Raw genomic sequence first — 8907 nt, forward strand, 5'->3', positions numbered from 1 at the left:
CCTGCCCAATAGCTGTCCTCAGCTCTTCCCATCATTCCAGATGCCTACTCACCTGCCCTACATTACCCTAACTAGCCACTCACTAGATATACCTGCCCACTAGTATAATCATTTGCCAAATTTTCTATATAATACATAATAGTCTGTAAGTTTGGTGGTCTGGTGAATCTATTTTTAACCTTGTGTCCTTTTTCTCTGCGTCCTGCTTCTGCATCGTCTCACATCACAGACACAAGACACAGTTCTGGTAAACATTGCAACAACCGCCATCTGAACCATTCCTGTCAGCTCTCTGTCAACAGTTTATTTTATTTTATTGCTGTCTGTCAACAGTTTAGTAATTCAAAATAGCATAATGACACCCCATATGTTGACAAGACTACACAGCAAAAAACAGATGTAGTACAAAGTTATAGAAAGCAGATAGGAGGTCAGCTAAGAAGGTTTTATGATATGATGAACCATTTCAGACTATTTATTAATTTTGTTTTGTTTGTATCTAGTGATATGAAAATTGACTTGTAATTTATTGGCATCAGTGATGCTTCCATTAACCAATCCACAGCTTAAAATCCCCAGTGAGGGAGGGGTGGGTGTTGAATTGTTAAGCATCACAAGATTACCGGGGTGATAGGACCGTCTCTGGTGCAATCTAATGAGGCTGTGTTTGTTTACCTCTTCCCCTACTGCTTTCAGTGGAGTGTGCCAGCATTTGCACGACATGAATGCCAGTGTTTTGATAAAGGTCAATGAGAGTGAGACAAGGCCGCTGAAGTTTGCCTTCTTTAATTAGCTCTGGCTTTGTGCTCTCTTCTCATCCTGTAGTGTCAGAACACCCATGTTCAGCCTTCAAGACGTGGCCAGAACAAAGATGGGGCTGAGAGGGAGCCAAATGAGATGGGAGAGGTTCACTATCAGTGATGATTCACTGAGATGAGACACTTGAATCACTCTAGCTAAAAATAGACGAAAAGGGTGTTGATGAATTTGGGATGATGGGATTGTGGAGGCAACCTGTTTAATACTGGAGTATTTATAATCATTCCCGTACTTGATGTTTCACCACTGTAGTCACAGGAGCTGGATCACTCACTGAGATAATTGCAGTTTTTCATGCAGAATTACAATTCCGAGACATGTGGAGAGTGTGCCATCCAAATCCTCCGGATCATCAGATCCCCTGATGAGAAAGCTTCGTTAGCCACTTTCTTACCTCTCGCCTAAGGCTGCCACTAACAACAGCAGGAAACACTGAGAAAAGGTCAGACATTTGTCACAGTTTTTTATTGGGAATTGGTTTTATAGCATTATTGTTGGATACATATGCTTGTAAACTGAAGCTGTCCCACTTCACCTGCATTTGAGTTTCACTAACTTTAATTCCACAAGAAATTGGATCTTGATTTTTCTTTATATATAGTGATATTCCATGAAAAGTATCTGACAACACGCAAAAAAAACACAATTCTGGCTTTAAGGACACAGGACGAATGATTTTTAACCAAGCTAGATGGGTTGTTCTAGGGATGGTAATTTCTTCTCTTTCACTCTATCGCTTGGCCACCAGGTCACTCCGGCCACCACTTTGACTGAAATCTCTAAACAACTGTTGGACGGATTGGCATTGAGTTCATCTCAGGCTGCAGCTACAGACCGAGATGAACTCGCTGACACTGCGACATCTTACATCAGCCTTTGTGAGGACATGTTTGTGCCGACTAAAACTTTCAGCATATACAACAACAATAAACCCTGGTTTACAGCTGAACTCCGGCAGTTTCATCAGGCCAAGGAGGAGGCCTACAGACGTGAGGGCAGAATCCTGCACAACCAGGCCAGAAACACAATTACAAAGGAGATCAGAGTAGCAAAGAGAAGCTACACTTGAAAAGCTGAAAAACTGGTTTTCAGCATCAGTGTGGGGAGACTTACAGGACATTACCAGCTACAGGAAACCTTGCCCCACGCTATGGAGAACCATGGTTGACAACTCCACCCCCTGCCACCCTCTCACCCCTCTCCACTGATCCCCGACCTGCACTCAGGATCCCTGAAGAGGATGTGTGTCAGCTCTTTCAGAGTGGGAAGATCAGGAAGGCACCAAGCCCAGACTGCATGCCACCTGCCTGTCTGAAAGCCTGTGCTGAATAGCTGGCCACCATCTTAAATGGGAGCATCTGTATTTTTCAACCTGGACCTTATTTTCCCATGCTTTTGTTTCTTTGTATGTAAAATTGGTCCAAAGTACATCCACAAAGTGCTTGTTTTGCCACTGACAGGCTCAGATTGCTATTATAAGTGTGATAACATTGTGGAAAGGATCCCTACAGAGAGAGCTTTTTTCCAAAAGAAAGATCGTTTTGTTTAATGAGAAACAGACACTATCGCTCTTGTCAAAGCCACCAGACTCACTGATAAAAACAGTAATTTTACCTTGCAGAACATAGGAGTTACTGGTTTACTGCTGCCTTGGCTGGTTAGTTTGTGTGTGTTATAGTAATTATACCTCTCTTGTCTATCAGTTAGTTGTGTGAATTTGGTGCCTTTTACCACCAAAGTCACACACTAACTGATAGACAAGAGAGGCATAATTACTATTTTTGTCAAGGGATGAGAGTGGTCTAGCAACTGTTTCTGGTTAAACAAAAGTGATCTTACTCTTTAAAAAAGGTCTATCTGTGTAGGGATCATTTCCACAATATTGTCAGACATGTATAATAATAATCTGAGCCCGTCAGTGGCAAAAACAAGCACTTAGTGGATATACTTTGATGGGGCGCAATTACCTGCAAGGATTACATCGCAGCCCTGTCTCGCTGCTGCCCACTGCAGGATACTCACTCAATACTGGACCAATTTTGAAAAAAATGTTTTCTCAATTAGTCACATAGACACAAAAACATGGGAAAATAGGGTCCATGTTAAAAAATACAGAAGTTACCCTTCAACCGATTACCGAAGCTGTGTGAAGTCCCCTCCTGCTCCACTATCATCCCGGGCCCCAAGAAACCCTCTTTGACAGAATTAAATGACTACGGGCCTGTTGCCCTCACATCTGTGGTCAGTCATTTGAGAGACTGTGTTGGCCCACCTGAAGGACATCACAGGCCCCATGCTGGACCCACTGCAGTTTACCTACTGGGCAAACAGGTCAGTGGATGATGCAGTCAAGATGGGACTGCGTTACATCCTGTAACACCTCGACTCCCTAGGGACAGATGTAAGGATCCTGTTTGTGGACTTCAGCTCAGTATTCAACACCATTACCCCCTCCACTCTAAACTCACTCAGCTCACTGTGCCAGTGGATCACAAACATCCTGTAGCAGCAGGTGAGACAGGGGAAAATCACATCCAGCAACTGCCTCACAGCACTGTGTCTGCTGTGAAAGACTGACTGACGTGAAAGTTTCTGGGAATCACAGTCTCCTAGGACCTAAAGTCCAACATAGACACAATCATCAAAAAAGGCCCTGCAGAGGATGTACTTCCTGTGCCAGCTCAGTAAGTTCAACCTGCTCAGGACTCGCTGATCCATTTCTACATCGCAATCATGTAGTCTGTTCTCTGCACACTCATCACTGTCTGGTTTGGATTGGCCACGAACCAGCATAGCAACGGACTACAACGGACAGTCAGGACTGTAGAAAAAATCCCCTCCATTTAGGACTTTTATATTTTCCAGCATCAGGAAACAGGCAGGAAACAGAATCATCACAACCTGCTCCATCTTCTCTCTTAAGGTGCTTATTTTCACATATAGAGCCCTGCAAAGTCAGGCACCTGGGTATATCTCCAACCTGCTACACCCGTATATCACCATTTTCCACTTAGGTCTTCAAACCAGGGCTTAACAGTTGTTCTGCGCGCTCGACTGAAAACAAAAAGTGGCTCCGACACAGTGGAATGCTTTGTCCTATCTAAAGTATGCAATCTTGAGCCAATGTTTTCTTGACTGACTATTCTACGATTTTTATGGTGTTGTTGCTTATGTTTTATTGATTATTATTTATTACTACTTTACAATGTTGTTGCTTATGTTTTATTGATTGATTATTATTTATTAATACTTTACAATGTTGTTGCTTATGTTTTATTGATTGATTATTATTTATTACTACTTTACAATGCTTTTGTTTTATTGTTGTCTCTTGCTGTATATGTATTATTTTATTCTTTACTTGTAAAGCACTTTGTGACTTTGTTCTAGGAAAGGTGCAATATTAAATAAACTTTACTTTCTTACTTACTTACTCTGGTAGTCGTTATAGGACGCTGTATACCAAAACAACCAGACACCAACAGATCAGTCATAGTGTCAATAACTCTGTAACACTAAAACATAAATTAGTTCAAAATATGCACAGTTTTTAACATACACATCATCCATCATTGTGAAATATCAATCCTGCATGCTATACTGTTGTATACATACATACAGTTTACCACACATAGCCACCTACTTATGCATATCCATTCAATATTTATTTCTTTGCAGTATTTGTTTAGTTTGAAGCTGAAACTTGATTGACAAGGCCTACAAGCTGGGATCGATAATGCTGCACTGTAATCCAATTATTTCTATTTATTTTATTATATTTTCTTATATGTTATATTGTTTTGAGAATATTTTATTTAGTGGAGAACTTGATAGTTGTTTGAGGCAGTATTTTATTTCTTATTTTGTATATATATATGTGTGTGTGTGTGTGTGTGTGTGTGTGTATAATTAATACAAATATATAAATATTTATTTATTATGTTAAATTTAAAAGTTTGTTTAAAAGGTTTGTGTATAAGTATATATGTGCATATCCAGCATTTTTGAATTTACTTGTATGTACATAATATTTTAAAGTTTATGTTTAGTTATAATTTTTTATTTTGACCATCTTTGTTCGATTTGTTGTGCTTGTTTTTAACTGTATTACCATCTTGCTCTAAATTGCTCTGGGAACTGTGTATAAGTACGTTAGGAGCAACTTTAAACCGAGTCAAATTTCATTGCATGTGTATACATATGTGAGTATGTCAGTAAGCTGACATTTGCATTTAGCTTAAAGCACTGCTGTGCCTACGTACAGCCTCACCGAGGTACATAGCATGGCTGTAGACTATTCGTGTTTTGCCTTGTTTTTGAAGCAAATGAAATCACATAAATATTGTAAACACCTCAAGAGGTCACAAAACAACAAATCCATGTAGCTGAAGTTTCTATGGCAACACATGAACCAAGTCCTACAACAGTAAAATTAACAGAGGAATCATTTAGTCTACATTATGTAACCTGCACTAAATCAATTCAACACAAAAGCCTAATCTCAAAACAACTTACTTAAATGTCCATCTTTGTTTGTTATTTTACTGATGCCATCAAGCTGCGTAATGTTACACATCTGCTCAAAACTGGAGCTTCAACAGTGAAATGTAGAGTGCAGTGTATAACCTGTTCACAATTGATTTGGTATAAAGCATCTGTTGCTAAGCTCCACAAAAAAAACCTCATTCCTCCGTGTGAGCTGTTGCTCACCAACGACACACAACTACCTAATAATAAATATATGAAATAATAATTGTGCCCTCATGCTACATTTCTCAAGGCTACCAGGTCCTTCTGCCTAAGTAAAACAAAGTTCTTGTTTTGTGGGGATTTTGTTATTTCCTGAGCGCTCATGAACTCCCTGCTACCCAAATTCTGCAAATTATACCTTCTTCAGTTTGCAAAGGTACGTGTTTCAAATGACAGTTATTGAAATTCTGTCTTACACTAAAAGGTCATTCAGAGTTAATTAAAGGTGCAAAAACAAGATTAAGCTGCAGAGCTGCATACTCCAACCTGCCAATGGAAGCTAAAAAACATTTTAGGAGAGCTGATTAAATGCTATTTCTACCCTTTGTTTTAAAGAACAATATCCTAATTTTTGAGATGATCAGTCCTCTCATGTGTATATAAATTTCTCTTTTATGAATCAGAATGAACTCGAAATGTTGAAAATGTCGCCCAATTAACTCTCGTCTTTCAGAGAAAAGAAAATGGAAAAGCCAGGACACAAATTCAAAAAGTCTTAGACTGAGAGATAACGTTAGAGGCTGAGGAAATCCGTCCTTTCATCCAACCAATGAGCTATTGTCAATAGAATGGATTGCATTGCGGTGTTGTTGTCTGCTGACAGAGGTGAAGAAGTGCTTAGATATTTTACTTAAGTAAAAGTAGTAATACCACATTGTAAAAATACTCTGTCACAAGAAAATTTTACTTAAGTAAAATTACAAAAGTATTCGCATGAAAAAGTAAATAAAATAAAATATAAAATAATAAAACAATAAATATATTATATTACTATAATGTTTTATACTGTTGCAGATGGTAAAGGTGGAGATCATTTTAACTACTTTATTTACTGCTGGGTAGCTTAATCTATAAAAATACAATAATTTATAAATTGGTTTAAATTTTGAAGTAATAATATAAATATGCAAAGTAACTAGTAACCATTTAACTTGACAACTAAGTTGTCAAATAAATATAGTGGAGTAAAAAGTACAACATTGTCTTCCAAAATGTATAGAAATATGAAGTAGTATAATATGAAAATACTCACGTGAAACAAGTACCACAAAATTGTCCAGAAGTGCAGCACTTGAATAAATGTACTGCAATGCATTCCCCCACTGTCTGCTGACATTTGAAACAGTATTTTAACAACAACGTGGCCAACAAAACAGGGTGTATAAATACACATAACATCAAAAATGAATGTGGTCCATCATAATTTTTGTGTTCAACCATTTGCATAGCAACAACATGATGGCTGCATCGCTTTCCCCGTTTTTTTTCCGCAAGATGTGTATTTGCTCTGCCCTGGGGTAAAGTGTAATGCACTTCCTCTGTTGCATGGAGTCCGCTATGGGAATAGGCAAGTCTGGGTCTAATGTCTGCAAAAAGTCAAGATGACTCACTAGTGTGCAAGTGTAAGTATGAGAAGGGCCAACTATAGAGAGTTAAGAGGGTGCTCAAGCTGCCTGTTGGGGACTTTCACTCTCTCCTGTATCGATTACTCTGTCCACCATGTAATTAGGCCTCAGAGAAAGAATGTGGGAGAGAAATAGAAAAGAGGAGGGGGGTGTATGGCAGAGAAAGGCCATTTTTGTATGTTGTGTCAATAAAGGAAGAAAGGAAAACAAGGGCAGATGCGATACCAGCAGATCTGTGACAAAACCTCAATATTCTTTAGCTCCATGGCCATATGTAGCCATGTGGGGTGTAAGCGATTGTCATCTCTGGCCTGTTGTTCACATAGCGTTAAACTGGGCTGGGGTTAAGGTAGGACATCTGTCTGTTCATCTTCATGGGATAAACATGGAGATATGATAAAATGAATAATGAATTTGTAATAAGGGAACAATACTGACCACTATGTTTTGACAGTGCTATGGTTAAAACCAAAAGATATTAATATATATATAACGCTAAATAAACGCTTATTTGCTCCCATTCCCAGAGTTAAATAATAAGATTGGTACCACACTAATATCTGTCAATAGTTGTTAGCTTAGCTTAGCTTTTAAAAGACAGACAGATACAGTGTCTACACTGTAACACAACAGTTTCACTCTGTGACTGTTCTGTGAAAGGTGCAATATTAAATATACTTTACTTTTACTTGGACTTTTACTTACTCTGGTAGTCATTACAGGACGCTGTATACCAAAACAACCAGAGACAACAACAGATCATCATAGTGTTAATAACTCTATAACACTAAAACATAAATTAACAGTTCAAAATATGCACAGTTTTTAACATGTACATATCATCCATCATTGTAAAATAACTTTCACAACTTTTTGTTCTTTTTATTATGGTTTCTGCCACTGTACAACGCATCTGCCCCACAACTCACTCCGGAAAATCAGAAATTTCAAAGGGAACGCCCCCATAAGTCGGATTTTTGACTTAAAGTCAGGAAAACCGCACTACCCCGACTGCTCTGAGTATCAACAGTTAGTGAAAGTTGTAGTTTATATTGTTCATTAGCATTTCTGTGTACTTGTGTGTCATAGAATTATTCGTACATTAAGTGCTGTCCAACTGCTGTCTGTGGACGTGTTGCTACTGTGTTTAGTATGAGTAAATACTGCACAATGCGTTTTTTTATCAACCGGCGTAACAATAACTAACCTGGCTTTTCCGACTTGTCAACTTGGGTTTGACGTCATTCCCAGCTCCGATTTCCGAGGTAAACGGAACACACAGTCTCGGCACAGCCACAAGTTGCATGCACGTAACTCAGAACAGAGTTTGTGGTCCGGTGGATTTCAGGTGTAAGAAAGGGAATTTGTGAGCAGATTATAGCAAGGTAGAGAATGTTTAATTGTGGCTTGTCGTGGAGCTTTGTCGTTCATAGGGACTCCGTCTACAGCAGGACTGTGACAACAGCTGCTCTAGAGTGATGTCAAAGTCACATCAATTCCGACCTGAGTGTCCAGACTGAGGTCACATTTAAAAAGATCCAGTCTGTGTCGGATTTGGACCACATATGAAAGTGGCCCAAATCTGTACTGGAAAAGATCAGATTCCATGTGACTCGGCCTGTTCACACTGTTATAAAAAGGTCAGATGTGAGTCACATATGAGTGAAAATTGTATTTGGGTGGCCTGCAGTCTGAACGTAGCCTAAATGACAAAAATGCTACTTTTGTGTATATTGTGGCATATGTGTTCAAAGTGCACATCAGCAATTGCAAGCAGCCTTAAAAAGTGTGACTATTACTGAGTACTTTCTCGATAAACTAACATAAATTTTGCAGTCTGCAGTGCTTTTGTCTTGTATGACCTTCCTATGAATCCTTTTCTTGTTCACCCTGCACTTGGTTGCTTGTTCCTCAGTTTTTTCCCGCTCCCTTC

Source organism: Micropterus salmoides, unplaced genomic scaffold (genome assembly GCF_014851395.1).
Source record: "Micropterus salmoides isolate LMB-PRFRI ecotype aquatic unplaced genomic scaffold, ASM1485139v1 Ms_hic_scaffold_22, whole genome shotgun sequence".
NCBI lineage: Eukaryota > Metazoa > Chordata > Actinopteri > Centrarchiformes > Centrarchidae > Micropterus > Micropterus salmoides.